General features: G+C 41.8%; 1 protein-coding gene across 2 annotated transcripts in view; it reads right to left on the bottom strand.

Annotated features, from left to right (window-relative positions):
• Positions 1–12,097, bottom strand: part of MGAT3 (beta-1,4-mannosyl-glycoprotein 4-beta-N-acetylglucosaminyltransferase) — a 773,371-nt gene that overhangs the window by 688,643 nt on the left and 72,631 nt on the right. The window contains exon 3 of one of the 2 annotated variants that reach the window (XM_044066932.1): positions 9,488–9,670. The exons of the other annotated variant lie outside the window; for it this stretch is intronic. The gene's annotated coding sequence lies outside the window, so the exon portion shown is untranslated. The remainder of the gene's footprint in view (positions 1–9,487; positions 9,671–12,097) is intronic. 2 annotated transcript variants of the gene reach the window in all.

Below are 12,097 nucleotides of genomic sequence, written 5' to 3'. Positions count from 1 at the left end.
TGTAAGGCTTAACAGGAGCTGGGGGTAAGAAGTCAGGGGTTAGACTAGACTCCAAAAACACATCTACAATGTCTAACACAGGTGGAATGGCTAGAGGCCTGTGTTGAGGTAGTAAATCCCTGAGCCTCTTTTTAGATTCTGAAAAAATCTTGGCTCTCCCAGTGGAAATTATCCCTCATGGTATGCAAGGTTTCTCAAAAGGAATAGTCCTCAGGAGGAGATGCTGAAGGTATAGATTCTTCAGCATCAGAATCCTCATAGGGGGGAAGAGAATATTCCTGATCAGAAGAGGAATCAGAAGAAATAGAAACCTGATCTGAAGATTCATAGTCAGTATCTTGCCTAGGCCTCTTTTATCAGGAGGGGGATGGGAACCCCTGATCAAGGTAATCAAGTCTTCGGCCATTTTGAGAATCTGTTTTTTGGGCATAGAGGCCTGTCCACATGGCTCTTGAGTTTGTTTCCTTGCTTTAGAAGGTGCTTTAGTCTTTGCCTTTGAAGCTGAAGTCGTTTTAATGTAAAGAAGTTTAGGTCTGAATACACCCTCAGAAGCCGGTACCTGCTCAGCGGCTCCAGACCCATCTGAGGGATTAGTGTCCGAGGCTCCAATACCTTGAGTATCCAGCGGGATGGCCGACTCCACATGGGAGTCGGTAGCGGGCTGCAACTCTAAAGTAGCAGGCGTCAGGGGCTGCAAAAGTGCCTCACTGAGAACCAGCGAAATGGCGACTGGCGTAGGAGAAGCTTTGTCGGTTTTGGGCCTCGGTTGTTTTTCTCTATCCTTTTCTTTGCATTTTTTGTAAACTCTGGTAGTTGGATGGCTATCCAACAACATTTCAGGATAATTAAACTGGCGTCCAAAAAAGTTTAAAGCAAAATCATACCGACGCTTAATAGTGTGTTGGTCAAATCTAGCACAAAACCGACAACCAGTAACGTTGTGATCAGGGCCTAGGCAAGGAATACAGTAAGAATGAAAATCCTTATGAGGTATTTGCTTTCCACAAGAAATACAATTATTAACTTTTTCTGACATTGGTCTGGAGCAAGAAAAAAAGTTTCCCCAACGGGGTACTTAGCTTTATTGAAGACTTCGGATCTGAAACTCAAACACGAAAATCTCAGGAGTCAGCCGACCGGCACTGGCGAACTGCTTCTGCTTCGGGCACCGCACGGCAAGAAAGACTGAAGAAAATGGCATCGTCTGCTTCTTTTACACCCCTGACAACCTGACGTCAGGGAGGGGACAACAACAGCTAACGCAGGACCCAAGACTTTGGAATTCAGGCCGGCTGAGAGCAACCTGCCAGCAGGATTACCCAAATGTAATGACTGCAACAGTGAAACACGAAGAACATCTTGTGAGAGTCAGGTACTCTAATACCTGCCAGGTTTTTCTGGGAGTTGGAATTAAGGTGTCTGGGGAAAGACTAGATTCCAGGAAAGCATCATCTACAATGGCCAGAACAAGAGGGATAGCTAAATGCCTGTGTTGAGGATAAGCCTCTTTTTGGAGTCAGAGTAATCCTGGCTTTTCCAGCGGAAATGCTCCCTAAGTGTGTGCAAGGTTTCACCAAAAGAAAAATCTTCTGGAGGGGAAGCAGAGGGAATGGAATCTTCTGCACCAGAATCCTCATAGGTAGATAAGGGCAAATCCTGGTAATCAGAAGGAACAGAAATATCAGATTCCTGATCAGAAGAATCAGAAGGAAAATCAGTTCTAGGTCTCAGATGGGGAAGGCTGGCTTCCCCTAATTAAGGTAATAAGGTCTTCAGCCATTCTAAGCATTTGTTTCTTAGGCATATGGGCCTGAGCATGCTGTTTGGACATCGGTTTCCTAAGCGTGGTGCGAGTTTTAGGCCTGGATGAAGAAGATGGCTTCGCTTTAAAATGCAAGTCTGTAGACCTGAATACACCCTCAGAAGCCGGTGCCTGCACAGCAGCAACGGACCCATCCAAATTAGAGACATCCGCAGGTTCCATAGTCGAAAAAGCATCGTGTGGCATTACCAGACTCTGAATGGGTCTCAGTAGAGGTCCGAGAATCTGAAGTAGCGGGTATCAGGGGCTGCGAAAGCGCCTGAGTACTGGCGGACTGGTGACTAGCTTAACGGAAGCATCATCGGCAGTTTTGGACCTATGTGGTCTGTCTCTGTCTTTATCCTTACGGTTTTTCAGAAGATCGGTAGTCGGATGGCTTAACAAAGCCATTTCGGTGTATGGATACTGAGTACCAAAATAATTTGCTGCAAAGATAGCCAGACGACGAATAGTTCGAGGGTTGAACAAGGCAGAAAACTGACAGCGAGGGACGTCGTGGTCCAGGCCTAGGCCGGGAATGCAGTACAACTTAAAATCTTTATGAGGTATTTGCTTTCCATAGGTACTTTTACTGACATCGGTTGGAGCAAGAAAAAAGATCCCAAACGGGGTACTTATCTTTTTGAAGACTTCGGTTCTGAAAATCGAAAACGAAAATTTCAGGAGTCGGCCGACCGGCACTTGTGAACTGCTTCTGCTTCGGGCACCGCATGGCAAGAAACACTGGCGTCGGCTGCATGTTTTATACCCCTGACGTCATGGAAGAAGAGACAGCATCCGACACAGGAATCCAAGACTCTGGTATTCACTCCGGCTGAGGGCTACCTGCAGGCAGATAACCCAAATGTGATAACTGCAACAGTGAAACACGAAGATCATCTTGGAAGGGCTCCAAGAAATCACAAAGGCGCATCAAGGCACTTTTCCTAATGGAAATGTCTGACCCCACCGCCCTTGAGGTACCTTCAGCTGCATGTGAAATGAGCCTCATGGACGAATTTGCTATGGACTGTAGGGCAGCCAACTGTGAGACAATAGAGCTCTGTGCTTCCAAAGTAATTTTCCCAGAAAAGGATTTGGAAACTTCTTTAATCAAGCCCCTCTGAAGTCTGGTGAAGTGTACTAAATAATTCAGCGACCCGAGTGCAAAGATCGCTGAAGCATATACATGCTTCCCAAATCTGTCCAACGCCCTGCACTCTCTGTTGGGGGATGGACAGATGAACTCTGTATCAGAGTTTCTTCTTTGTGGCCACTGCTACGAATATGACATTTATTGGTACTCATTTGCTCCAAAATTCTCTTCCTTTTGGTGGTGCCAGGATTCTGTCTGGTTTCTTGGGGATCAGCTCAACAGTGTTGTGTTCCTTCCACTCCTGCTTAAAGATCAAATCAAGGAGCTCACTGGTAGGTGGGGTCACCCAGGATGTAGATGAGTCAGATCCAAATGCTTTCAGGAATATCAATTCTTCTTGGGAAAGGTTATTAGCAGACCAACCACCCCTTCTGCTCGAGTATCTCCGGGATGTCTCCAAAGGATACCTCATTAGGTGGTGATCTTGGGGACCATTCTCCCTCATCAAAATCAGCATCTTTTGTGACCAACTCTTTAGGAGAGTCCAAGGGCCTCCTCTTGCACTTTCTCTTCCAAGGACCTTCTTTGGTAGATGTTCCAAAGAAGTATCTGAAGATATCAGTATACCCTGCTGGGTAGCCTGGAGACTTTGGGCTGGCTGTCCCTGTACAGTCTTGAGGTTCAGGGTGCAAATACATACGGGATTTAAAAGAAAGATCTGTGAGGGGTGGAATCGTCTGTCATCTAGAAGCAGAGAACACATGATCCACCACCTCAAAGGCAGAACACTCTGGGGAGGAGGAGGCAGACAGAGACGAGAGGACATGCTTCCGGACCATCGGCTCCCTCTGACCCAAAGGCAGCCCACTCAAGGCAGAGGCTGGAACCAAGCTGTCCACAGCTGAGGCTCCGAGGCAGCTCCAACAACTTCGGAGTCAACTCTAAAACTTCAGATCCAACAACGATACTACGGCTCAGATAGTCATTCAGCTCAGACCCACTCAGAGTCGGTGCAATCAGAGAATGTACTGGATCAGAAGACAAAAATCACTGGATCAGATACAGACAGCCACAGAAGACTCGGATCCAAGGACTCCCAAACCAAGGGTCGGATCGGAGAAGGAGCCAAAATAGGTAAGCAGCACTGGTAAAGGTCTCTGGACCCAAAGGGGTAGGAGCTGGGAGAACTCCCATCTGAATCTGTGCCAAGAAAGACTTCATCATTCTATCCACATCTGCTTCTGTTGGGCTCCTGTAATAACAAGAGGAGGTCACTGAAGGGGACCTAGAATGGTGGTGTCTCTCTAAACAGAGTGATGGCAGCTGGGAAGAGGCAGGGTCCAGAAGGGATGCATACTGGGTCCAAGGGAGTAGTTTTGGATCAGAAGGTATCAGATCTGATGAACAGACTAGACATCTGAGGCAGATGGTTCCGAAGACCGTCTTTGGATCTGAACATTTCAGCATTTTAAGAGCTGGCTCTGTGGTAGAATCAGAAGAGAGAGTGGAGAACCCAGAATGGTCCCATGGCAGCTTTCTAGGTTCCTTTTTCAGATTTGTAGGTTACCGCTTCAGATAATGACTCCAGTAAGATCATAGACAGAAGACCTTTCAAAATGAGCTTATTTCTGCAATTAACTAAGGTTCGCGGATTAAAAGCTTTGCAAATATTGCACACCACCTTTAAGTGCGGTGGGCCCAAGCAATAAACACAAGAGTCACGAGCATCTGATGGAGGGATCTTATGCCCACATACATTTTTTAAAACCAGAAGATTTTTCAGCCATCTTGATGAAAACAGTACAACAGAAAAAAATACCACAAAGATAAAGAAGAGAAAAATATCAACAGTAGTAATTAAAATTACACTACGAAAATCATAGGAGAAGGGAGAAATAAATTAGCTATACAGAAAAAAAAGGTAAAGATAGCAAAAAAGAACAAACCTGTTTACTTATCCAACCAGAACTCACTAAAGCACGAAAGCTAACAGCGACCACGTCCATAAGCAAAAGCGGAAAACAAGATCTGACATCTGGTAGGGGACTAGATTATTACGGGTAAGGGAGGAACTCAACAGCTTCCAGTATTCACGAGCTGTAAAAGCAGTTGAGTTGGATCCAAACTCAATTGTTGAGGAATGAACAACATCAGATCAGTTATTTGGAATGGTAAGGCAATTACTAAACTATCTGGATACAGAATTAATGAAGACAAGATAAAGGCAATTTGTGTTAAATATGCCCTCACACACACAGTACAGGAGTAGCCAAAGTTATGGGGACATTATTAGCTAAAATATTGAGGAGCATGGATATCTACATACTTGAGAAATTCACCAAAAGATACATGGGAAGAATTAAAGTAAAAGGTGTTTAGGACATTAAAGAGAATGTGAGTAGTACAAGAAAAGCTTGACCAAAGAATACACGCTATGATGTTTACAGAGTCATTGGTCTGATACTTAGGACAGTCATTTGTGTATGTCCAGAGAATAAGCTTTTGGCACCATTACAAAAGGCAATCATCAGGTATATTTGAGATGAAAAGAACCCCAAAATGGAATGGCAGAAAATGACTCAGTCCGTGGAGTTTGGGAGATTGGCAGTTTCACACCTACAGGAATATTTTAAAACCACCCAATTAAGACTGGCATACAGTATTCAAAATAAAAGACATAATACTAAATATAAGACTATGATGATAAATGAGGGAGGGGATTGCAGAAATATACAAAAAAAATGGTATTTGGTTACTAACAGTGATCATGGAACAAGGTAAAAACCATTTGGGGCTAACCTACAAAGGACAATGAGGAACAATGAACTACAAATATGGGAATTTGAACTATGGCCAATTGGAATAGGAAAGTAGAAATTTGAAACAAATGTCTCTACATTAAATAAATGGGGAGAAAGAGAGAGGTGTATTTTGGGGAACAGATAAGAGAAGGCAATAAAAAACTGAGTTGGGAAATTTTTGAAGGGAAATACAAATCAGAAATCAGGCAACAAATAAAACAAGGGTCTGTTAGAAATTTTAGAAAAACAGAACAGTCTAGTCAGAAGACAAGACTTAAAAAGACTAGAGTTAGTGGAGCTATGGATCAAAGCAAGATCATCAGAAGCAAATAAAAGCTTAATAAGCAAAATCTCCAAGGCAATAACACACAGAAAAAGACAGGTTACAGAAGACATGGCAAGCAATATCAGACACAGTGATTACAGAGGAAGTATGGAGGGAGCACCAAGGATAATGATTAAATCTAGAAAATTTAGAGCCACATGGAAATACTTGCATATGTATTTTAATAGTCCAAAATTCCACAAAATGTTCCTGGGGTAAACCAGATGTGTTGGAGATATGTGTATGAAGAGATAGGAGGCTGGCAACATATTTTTTGGAACTATGGAAAGCGGAGGACCATTAAAGGAGACCAACAAATATAAACACAAAAAAAATTAGTATTTGATTGGAGACTTCCAAGAAATATACAGTTTAACTAGTGGGGCTCTACAATAGATATCTCCTGATCTGTAGTCATAAACTCTACTGCTCCGCTGGTGTAGTGAAACATAGTAGAAGCTGACAGTGTGGCAGTCCTAAAGGATAAAATCCCAGGGACTTCAGCTATGGCAAGCATCAGTGCTGGGGGCTGATAAAGTGAATCGGTAGTTCTGACAGCCTTGGGCCTAGGATTGATGGAGTCTTATGACTCTGTTTTCCATGGCATTCCTCTTTTGCTTCCTTTTTGAGGGGACATCCGACCAACTAATGAAGTCGGAAGACATAGCAATCTTATCTAGGTAGGCCCAAATTACATGACATCTCATCCCAATAGTCTTAGGCATGAACCACTGACATACTGCATGCACTACTGTCATATTCCAGTCCTAAACAACTAACCTGACTGTGATCATCTTTAAAGGAAATTTGGCATTTACAAGCACACTTGCTATACTTAGTGGCAGTCATAAACTATGTGGGACAGACACCATGCAGATGTCTACATTTTTTACACATGGATACAAAAAACAAGAAAAAATAGGTCTTCAATAAGATACTAACTCAAGCCTAAAATGCCTTTTTGCACACTTCAAGTAAACACCCATACCTCCTTACGATGTCAAAATATTTTGTGGGTCTGGCTTAACTCAGTGACTTACCAGCAAATAATGGGCAAGGAATAAACAAAATGACAATACAATTGTTAATCTAGGACATCCTGCAGTAGAGAAATTAATCAGTGTTTGCCCCTTACTTTTCATATTTATGCTCATGCTTTCATAGCTGAGATCCCTACATGCTGCTGAGGGGTACAGTGTGAAATGCCATGATGACAGGAAAATTCATTCTTGGTGTCCACTTATATAACACTGTACTGGAGATACTGCTACTTGCTTGTTAGTAATTATGAAAATAAACATTTCCATATGTATTTAATAACTCAAAAAACAAATGAATCACAAATTCCTGTATGGCACCGGGTGAAACCTTAGATGATGAAGAGTGTCACTGATATTTGCACTGAAAGTTGCACATTTTGAGAGAGATTCAGTATTGCTTACATTGCTAAATAATACACTCAAACATGTTTTCAAGTCTGCAAATATCTCAAACATAAATTCAAGAGTTTCTTGCAGTTATGTGAAAGTTGATGTCTGGCTAACAGAAGTGTTTTAACAATATATGTCTAGGTTGTACAATTTCCAAAACATGACAATTTCTTTGTGAAAGTTTAGCAAAAAATATATAATTATGGGTTTATAATCCCACTGCCCAAAAAAAACAATCCTATTTGCTTAAATGACTACAGACTAGTGGCACTAACCTCAAATGTCATGAAATGCTTCAAAAGGATAGTAAAGCATCTGTCAGAAGCTCTGCCACTAACCTTCAATCCTCTACAGTTTGCCTATCGGCCAAACAGATCCACTGCAGATGCCATTTTGGTGGTCCTGCACCTCTCTAGAAAATCTTGGGAGAGGAACAATATTTTCAGGCTGTTGTTCACTGCCTTTAGTTCAGCATTCAACACAATAGTTCTGATGCATCTCATAGGCAAATTAATTAACCTTGGCATCAACAACAGTCTCTGCAACTGGATCCTGGACTTCTTGACTGGAAGACCACAGAAGACGTGCTGGTAACAGCAAATCGGGTATCATTACACTCAACATTGGTGTGCCTTAAGGGTGTATACGTAGCCCTCTACTATTCACCATCCTTACCCACGACAGCTCTATGAAATTTCCCAATAACCATATCATCAAATTTGCAGATACCACCACTGCAGTGGGTCTCATAAGGGATGATTACGAGAGGGAATACAGGAACAATTCAGCTCACTGATCAAATGGTGAGAAAACAACAACTTGGATCTGAAGGTCAACAAAACTAAAGAAATCATTGACTTCAGAAAAAGGCCAGCCATTCACTTGGCACTTGAGAACAACAATGAGGTGGTAAAGAGTACAATCAACAAAGTTCCTGGGGGTACACATCTCAGAAAACCTCTCTTGGTCTGTGAATACAGGCCAGATCATTAATAAACCTTGCCAATGTCTGCATTTCCTGAAAAGGCTCAAAAGAACATAGCTTCCAATGAATGGTCTATTCACTTTCTATAAAGGAGCTATTGAAAAGTATTCTTGCCTACAACTTTACTGCACTGTATGGAAACAGTACTACCACCACAGAGGAAGAAGATTCGAAGAGGGGTGAGGATTGAGGAGACTATAATGGGCACAAATCTTCCAACCATGCAAGAACTTTTTACCACAAGAATTATAAAGAGGGCATACAACATACTTAGACACGCATCACATCCAGCATTTGGCTGGTTTGCTAGACTTGTCTGGCAAGAGGTACAGCAGCATCCGCTGTAGGACCTCCAGGCTCTTGGACAGCTTCCATCTAACAGTAATAAGGCTCAAACTCTGACTTCAACTTGGATGTTTCCTACAAACGTGATCTCACTAGTAATATTTCACTGAAAGTGATACATTTAATTCACTTTAGTTAATATATTCTTACAGAAGTGCAATATTTTTCTCTTAAAAGTGCAACTGCAATAATTCCTCATGTGCAATATTAACGAAATGCCTTTTCTTCTCTTTTTATGTGTACAGTACTATTTGTTCATATGTTTAGGTTTATAAGTATGGGTAGTTTTACCTGACTAGAAATAGATTATAAGGAGTATTTTTTATGTGCATTAGTCATTCGAACAGTTGTGTATATGTCATGTCTTATTCTGTTTATACTTAATTTGCTTCTGTACTCTGATGATGAGCTGATACCAGAGACTTTGTTTAGGTTGCACTTGTGCTTCCTAAATGACAATAACGTTTTTCTTTGAATGTTGTGTGGATTACATTATAGTATTTATGGGAAGACTATGCATGCACCAACTATTACCACTATAAAGAACACTTCTTCCTGATAGCACTGCTATCTGTACACTATTAAAAAATTTTCTTATTCATAAAATACTTAATTTATCTTATGCCTTTTAAGTTGATTTTTCAGAAAATGCACTGAAAGGCAAGGATGTGTGCAAGCTCCTAGAGGTGTGGCATTCCACTTACCTGCTCTTTAGTTGTAGCCTGGTCCAAACAGACTATCATACGCACTTTAATGAACAGTGCACTGTACATTCTGAGATTGTGGCAACAAAGAATAAAAGATGACCAGGTATAAGCTTCCTTTATACCAGGTACAGGAGGACATCTGAGGTAAGATGGGATCAGCCAAGGGTAGGGAAGAGAGATCTATAAAAAGAGCACCCAACGCACACAACTTTTACTATTTAGGCAAAGTTTTAACATGAAGATGCAAAATTTTAATTTGAAAATTAAATTACTTGAACTTCTGAGTTACATACATGCATGTTTGATGTTGATAATGTTTACAAAACTGTTTAACACAACTAGTGGCGAGTTATCAGAATATATTCAGAAAGTACAGTTCTGTACACTTACCATAAATGTAAATGTTCAAGTGTATTCACCGTTGCAGTCATTACATTTGGGTAATCTGCTGGCAGGTTGCCCACAGTCGGCCTGATTAACAAAGTCTTGGGTCCTGTGTCGGTTGCTGTCCCTTCTTCCATGACGTCAGGTCATCAGGGGTATAAAACATGCAGCCGACGCCATTACATCAGTTTTTCTTGCCCCAGGTGTCAGGTGCCCCCCAAAAGGGGAGCGGGAAAAAAATATATATATACATATATCTATATGTATATATACATATATCTATATGTATATATATATATATATATATATATATATATATATATATATATATATATAAATATATATGTATATACAATTCAAAACATATACCTCCAAACAAAAGCAAATACACCAAAAAGGCTTTTAATCATAGTAAAAGAAAGGACAGGTATAGTTCGAGAAAAACAGGGGGCTGGAGGGAGGGTAACCAGGACTGCAACAGTGAATACACTCGAACATCTACATTTATGGTAAGTGTACACAACTGTACTATGTTCTTCGTGTTTCACTGTTGCAGTCATTACATTTGGGTAGAATCCCAAAGCTATGGTTGGGAGGATTGATTTCAGACAGCATTAGGAGCAACTATAAGGCCCTGCAGGACAGCAGTGGCAAAGCCAGCTCTGGATTTAGAGAAGAGAGGTAAATGGTAATGTTTGGTGAACGTATGAACTGAGCTCCAGGTAGCAGCTTCTAGAACGTCTCTGGTAGGAACCCTTCTGAGAAAGGCTGCGGAAGTAGATGCAGCCCTGGTGGAATGAGATCTGATCCCCTTGGGGACAGGTTTACCATGGCGCATGTAGCAGAATAGAATACAATGGCTTATCCATTTGGAAACAAGTCTGCTTTGAAACAGCCTTTCCCTCTGCCCCTGCAGCAAATGCCACCAATAGTTGTTCAGACTTGCTTAGAGATTTTGTCCTGTTTAAGTACAATCTTAAGTTGTCTGTGTACATCCAATGAATGCAGAATCTGCTCACCCTTATTCTGTGGATTGGGAAAGAAATTTGGCAGATGAATGGTCTGATTAAGAGCCACACTGGATACCATCTTAGGCATAAAGGATGGATTGGTCCTGAGAGCCACCCTGTCTGGATAAAAAATAATGAAAGGCTCCACTGCCATAAGAGCCTGTAATTCTGAAATCCTTCTAGCTGAAGTGACTGCTAAAGAAAGGCTGTTTTCCAAGAGAGAAATTTTAGGTCCGCAGTAGCAGCTGGCTCAAAAGGAGGCAGAGTGAGTTTTTCCAAAACAAAATTGAGGTCCCATGCAGGAGTAGGTGCTCTCCTGGGAAGCCTTAAATTTTTGGCCCCAATGAGATACTGCTTCAGCCGAGGATGAGAGAAGAGGGAAGGTTCTGTGTTGTAATGAGCTGAAATGGCAGATGCATGGATTTTTATGGAAGAAAAAGATAGGCCCTTGTGAAGCATCTCAGCTACGTATTGCAGAATCTGAGGAATATTGGGCATTGCTGTGCTTATTCCTTGTGCTTGGCACAAAATCTTTTCCATTTGTCAGCATAAGATTTTCTAGTACTAGGCCTTCTAGCCTCCAAAATGATATCCATCACAGGTTTGCTAAGAGATGGGCAAGGGTGAAATCAGTTTATTACCAATGCTGCAAGATTCAAAGTTTGGAGCTGAGTGTGCAGAATTTGGTAGTTTTGCTGAGACAGTAGGTAAGGTGTCTGAGGCAGGTGCCATGGAGGAAGGTGCGATCATTGCACAGGAGCAGGTACCAGTGCTGGCAAGACCAGTCTGGACCAATCAGAATAATTTTTGGTTTGTCTGACTTTTCGTAGGACGTTGGACAGCAGAGGCAGAGGGGGGAAAGCATAGAGTGATGGGTTTTTCCAGCTGAATGATAGAGCATCCACTTTCCAAGCTTTTTTGTGATGAATTCTTGTGCAGTATTTGTCCAACTGATAGTTCTGTGGTGAGGCAAAAAGATCTGTGTCTGGGCTCCCCCATGTGTGTCTCAACATGCTGAAAACTCGTGGTTAAAGTTTCCATTCGTGTGGGTCCATAAGATTTCAGCTTAGTTCGTCTGCCAGAGTATTTAGCTTTCCTGGCAGGAATTGAGCTTGTAGATCTATTTGATAAGTCAAGGCAGTGTTCCACAATGCCATAGCTAGTCTGCAAAGGAGATAGGAATGTGTACCCCCATTCTTGTTTATGTACCACA

Source organism: Protopterus annectens, chromosome 1.part0, assembly GCF_019279795.1.
Source record: "Protopterus annectens isolate FY-2018-M chromosome 1.part0, PAN1.0, whole genome shotgun sequence".
NCBI classification, from domain to species: Eukaryota; Metazoa; Chordata; order Ceratodontiformes; family Protopteridae; genus Protopterus; species Protopterus annectens.
Note: the sequence above shows the minus strand (reverse complement) of the source record. Positions and strands in the feature narration are given on the sequence as shown.